The sequence below is a fragment of the Silurus meridionalis genome, chromosome 20 (genome assembly GCF_014805685.1).
Source record: "Silurus meridionalis isolate SWU-2019-XX chromosome 20, ASM1480568v1, whole genome shotgun sequence".
Taxonomy (NCBI): Eukaryota; Metazoa; Chordata; class Actinopteri; order Siluriformes; family Siluridae; genus Silurus; species Silurus meridionalis.
The window spans coordinates 5,052,764-5,058,725 of NC_060903.1; the positions used below are offsets into that span (position 1 = coordinate 5,052,764).

General features: G+C 37.4%; 1 long non-coding RNA gene across 1 annotated transcript; it reads right to left on the minus strand.

Annotated features, from left to right (window-relative positions):
• Nucleotides 1-467: 467 nt before the first annotated feature.
• On the minus strand, nucleotides 468-3,847 carry LOC124403295. Its single transcript, XR_006928875.1, has 3 exons — nucleotides 3,692-3,847; nucleotides 3,366-3,496; nucleotides 468-1,061 (listed from the first exon to the last, which is right to left on the minus strand). It is a non-coding gene; the product is annotated as an uncharacterized LOC124403295 (long non-coding RNA).
• Nucleotides 3,848-5,962: the final 2,115 nt, after the last annotated feature.

Here is a 5,962-nt window from a genome sequence, read left to right on the forward strand (position 1 = left end):
ATTTGTGTCAATGAACATCTCATTCCCAGCAGAATGAAAAGTCCCTATGTCATTGTTCACAAACAAGATCGTCAAAATGTTTAGTCGTGTTGTCAGTATGACGGCGCACAGTTTCAGGATTGCTTGATATAAACTATTGTTTGGATTACAATGATTGAAAATGCACAAAATTTGAATTTCTTTTGTACGGCATCTATGAATTTCAGCAGCACAAATTCATTTATATTGATTGCAAGACACAAGAGTGTTGGTTTGTTTTTCAGTTGTTCATCCATTTTCAGAATTTATAATTCTTTGTTTTGCTCTGTCTGTCTCCAATTAAAGTTTTACAAGATTCACCTTTGACCTGTTTTAGAGAACTGATTGATCATTGGTTGATCTGATGCCATACACTCTCCTTCATTAATGAAATTCAAGATTCATCTGCACAATTCATCAATTCAAGTCACATTTTGGAAAAAAAAGGTTTTTTTTTTTAGAAATTTTAGATGACAGATGATAAAAAATGATGTATGCAATAAACTGATGCTAAGATGTTTTGGGGGTTAAGACTATTTAGGCATAGACACAAATTTCTACTATTTATTTTGCCACAATCGCGCCGGTTCGCTTGTTGACCCCCAGAGAGATAATTGTGTGCATCATGTCGGATTTTGGTGATGATTTCAGATGATTTCAGTTGCTTCCCACCTCTGCATGATGTAGAGTCCATCATTTATTTTTAGAGTTTGGTAGGCTGATGGGAAGAGATTAGAAATAAAACAAAACAACCCAGAGCCTAACTACAAAAGTAGCTCATGATCTCAATACCTGGCAAATCTGCAACTGTATATGCGTATAAGAAATATTTTGTTCAATACATAAAATATATATTTGTTGTGTTTCTTCTTCTGCTCATATCATGGTAGACAGTATACGCAGGTCCTAGGGGATGCAGCAAAAGGAAAGGAAACCACAATATGAGTTGCAGGATTGAAGACTTCTTCAGAGAACAGAGATGCAGCAGCCTGTCAAGTTTACAAACGCTTTCCTTTCTTTACTGTCTGGAAGCACTGCTACTGCTGCAAAAAAAAAAAAATTAATATATCTTATAAAGAAAGACCCATAACCCACCTGACATTTAAGATAGTGTCTGTAAATAGAGCAGGAAGATTTTATTATGTAGTTCAAATATGACAGGAGCCGATAGGCAAAATACAAATTTGCATACAATTTCATTTAACAAGGGAATAATTGCGATAGTAGAATGGATGAATCTTTATACTGCCGAATAAACCACAGCAACAAAGTTAGAAAGGAGTGAAACAGAGCAAACTTCAATATTGTGTTACTCTACTTAACCATTCTACTATATAAAGTGTTTAGCATAATGAAATCTATGATTTGGTAAATATTAGTCACTCGAAAGAATTAAATAAACATGAAAAACGGAATGAAAAAGGAACAGGAAAGGTTAGGGTTAGAAAGGTTGCAGCATGATTCACAACGCCTAGTTTGACACAGCCTTTGACACAGAATAGCTAAACTCATGGACGTGAAGCTCTAGTACTCCTCAGTGAGAGATTTCATAGTATAACGCTATTTATTCAGATTAAGGTAAAAGGTGTTTATTTATTCTATATCTCACATACTGTATGTGGTAGCTAAGTGGTTAAAGTGTTGGACTTCTGATCTGAAGGCTGTGAGTTCAAGTCCCAGCAACACCAAGCTGCCACTGCTGGGCCCTTGTCCAAGGCCCTCACCCTCCACTACTCAAGTTGTATAAATGCGATAACTGTAAGTCGCTCTGGTAAGGGTGACTGTCAAGTGCAATCAATGTAAATGTGAATGTTTTACTGAAAGTAATGGCAAATATATTATTTGATTACTTATTGATGAAAACTGTGACCAAGATTCATATTTTCACTCTTCACATTCTCACTTTTTACACAGAATAGAGCATTCTTCCACGTAGAGGAGAAAGGTTAGACTGGTTCAAGCTGTCAGAAAGTCTCCAAAAACTCTAAAACCACTCTTCATAACCATAGTCAGTAGAAAAGCATCTCAGAATGCTTTTGGTTTCTCAACAACAAAACACTACATCGAGTGTCAGCCATGAACAAGAATCTAAAACCTGCTGAAAGAAGTTACTGCCAATGGGGCATACCATTATCATAAAGATTTGTACCAGGCCCACATTGGTGAGCTAAACATTGTTCAGGAAGATTTCCTTGAATCTTAAACTGATTGAGCGTCTGTGGAATTTCTTGGAGTAGTTAGATCTGTTATAAAATCTTGGAAAGATCTGGTTGCAACTTCCTGATGTCAAGTACCAGAGGTGTCTTTAAAAGTTTGTAGTGTTTTTGTCTTGATGGCCGGAATTGTTTTGGTAATATGAGGAAGACCATCACTATATAAGGCAGGTGGCCATAATGTTTCAGCTGATGAGTATAGATTGATACACTATATAGACAAAAGAATTGGGACACCTGATCTTTCCTGTCATATTTGATTATTTTCCAAACTGTTACCACAAAGCCAGAGGCACACAATTGTATAGAATGGCGTTGGATGCGAATAATACAATTTTGTGTTTACTTGAACTTGGAAACCCAAACCCGTTCCAGCATGGCAATGCCCCTGTACTCAAAGCGAGCTCCATGAAGATATACTTTGCATGGTTTGGAGAGGAAGATCTTGAATGGCCTGCAATAGAGCTCTAATCTCAACCCTGCTGAACACCTTTGCGATGAATGTGCACTCTTGTGGCTGATGAACACAAATGTCCACAAGCACACTCCAAAATCTAGTGGAACGTCTTCCCAGAAGAGTGGAGGAAATTATAAGAGCAAATTGGGACCAAATGTGGAATGTGATGCTAAAAAAGCACATACTGTACTTATGACCAGGTGTCTGCAAACCTTTGGCAATATAGTGTAGACAAACAGACAGACAGACAGACAGACAGACAGACAGACAGACAGACAGACAGGTAGGTAGATAGATAGATAGATAGTTGGATAGACAGACAGACAGACAGACAGACAGACAGACAGACAGACAGACAGACAGACAGACAGACAGACAGACAGATAGATAGATAGATAGATAGATAGATAGATAGATAGATAGATAGATAGATAGATAGATAGATAGATGTATTGTAGCTGTTTGATCGCAGACTAGCAACTGGCAATCACAAACTCTGTGACAATACCCTGGAAAAACCCAGAGATAATATTTACAGCTCCTCACACTACTGCTAGAAAAAAGAACCAAAAAAGGTTCGGGTCAGAAAGGTTACAGCATGAATCACAAAGCCTTAATGTTTCTCTCCCTGTCTCTCACACATAATTGCCAAACTCATAAAGTCAAAGTGCTGGTACCGTGTCCTCAGCTCTCCTCCATGCAATTAGGAAGCCATTCACGGTGTTATAGTGTTCGTTGATGACAGTGATGATGAGAGTAGATGATGTTTTTGTCTTGTTCATTTAATGAAGACATCCTTTTCCTTTTCCTGCATCAATAACGATAACAAGATAAAGAAAACCATTAATATAATATAAGGAATGAAAAAAGGATGGCAGAACAGATCAACAGAGTATTTCAGAGACAAAAGGAAACAGCTACAATCTACATTGGACACGGTAACATCATCGAGTGATGAAGATAAGTCACTTTGTGAGAGCTGAGAGAGAACTGTCTGTCTCACCTTCATTGGGAAAAAAACGTCAGATCCTGTGAAGGCTTCTATTCTTTAAAAACATAGATTATCTCAGATTTTGAGATAATGCCATGTTCTTTTTTCTCGTGTCAAAATAAACTTTATAAAGCTCAACATTTACGATCATCATAGATCCAGCACCAGATTCTCCATGCCAGAGCCTTAAAACACTAAAGGGGTCCAATGTCCAAACTCCACATGAAGTGGGATCCAAATGGTGCTGGTACGTCTCTAGATGGTTCAGGATGTTTGCAGGCATCTACTTTTTTAATGGTCCATAATCTTCATTAAGTGGGACGTGACTGGAGCTGGCGCAACCTCAGGATGCCTTGGGATGGGTAGAGAAAGAGAAACAGTGGAAAGGAATTAGCGTAGCTGGCGTTCATGATATTAACAAGCACAAGTTGATAATGTGCATTTGATCAGATGTATTGGAGCCCAAGGTTATGATATGTGATGTGTTATGTGTAGGCCTTGCTAAAAAGATACGTGTTATGTGGTTATGTTTTATGTGTGTGGGTGGAGCTGAAATTGCTTTATTGTAGTGCAGAATCGATTGATCAAACACAGTTGCAATGATTTTCTGATTAATGTTTCATTTTCAAAGGTTTTTACTTATTCTGGATTTTAAAGGTAACATCACAGCTGTCAATATTAATATAAAGTGTAATTTCACATTTTGAATATTTAATCATTTCCATTTTTAATCATTATGTTTAATCTATTTGACCAAGCGTTTGGTGGACACCATGATGGTTTTTCTTAGCTCACAGAATAGAATGTCTTCAAATGCTGTAGGCAAATGTAGGAAAACATTCCGGTGCACAAAGCAGTCTCCGTGAAGTTTCTGTGGAGGCTTCTGCACAGAGCCCTGACCTCAAACCCACTGAACACATGTGAGAAAACTGACTGATGAGTGCCAAGCGTTCCTGCTTGACATCTGTGCCAGTCCTCATGAATGCTCTAATGGCTAAATTCCCACAGCCATGCTTGAAAATCTAGTGGAAAGCCTTCCATTTTAGCGATATATTGGTATTAACCTACACTCAGCCAATCATGGAGCAGCTACACATTACATAAAATCATACAAAGATAAGTCAAGAGCCTCACATCAACCTTTCAAAATGGAGAAAAAAACAATCTCAGTAGCGGGCATGATAACTGGTGCTGGTTTAAGTATTTCAGAATACTCCTTTTTGCACAAGAGTATTTACACAAACAAAAATATTCTTTTAGAAACAGTTTTGCAGGTGGAAATGACAAAGCAGAATGGCCACACTGGGTCCTACATAACTAACCACTCTTTACAACTGTTGTAAGCAGAAAAGCATTGCAGATTGCACAATACTTCATCTTTGAGGTGGATGGGTTTCTACAGCAGAATACAACATTAGGTTCAACTTTTGTCAAGCAAAATATTTGGGATAAAAATGGGCCCAGACTCTGTCATTCCCAGACTGATACTTTGAATTACAGGTGACAGTATTCCATTCTGTAACTGTGTAGTTTTGGTGAATTAAAAAAAAGACATTTGGTGATATACAAGGCACAAATTAATCCCTGTGATCTTCGATTTGCAACATCACTTGTTTCACAAGTACAATGACAAAACGAGAAAGAGGAAAAAAACTAATGCGACTAAAGTTGGAAGAATCCTCTGCTTCCAAAACTGTTTAGGATTTTATTTATCAAGTAGAAACGAACCGTGTCCCGAAACGTGTTGTTTAGTCAGAGCCCAAGAAGACAGATGAGGGCTTTTGTTGGATGCTACTAGCATCAAAAATAAAATCTTTACTGTGATATATGGCAGCCCTGAAGAATTTGAATTAAAAAAGAGCCATGATAAAAGCCTCAACACAGAATATGGCAAATCTTCACAAATTAAATCTGGCTATGAAAAGTTTATTTTGTAAATATCTGTATTGATATTTGAACTTTCAATCCGTTTAATTACCAGTACAAACATCACATACAGATTTATATGAAGGTAGTAAATGACAGATAGTCTCCGCTAGCTCTGTTCATGTCAGCACAAAGCACGTGCCCACTCATAGCAAGAATATTTACTTCCATGTTTCTGTTTCCATGTGCTTTTACTTATTGTCCGTGTCAAATGTTTTGTTTTCATACATTGCCATTAATTCTTGTCTTGACCTGTTGTTTTCTTCACAGCTATTCTTCATTCTGTACAGACTAGTCTGTGTTTAAATATCCTTTTGTTTGTGCTTCGTATTCAGGTAGTAACTCATTTAGTCTCTG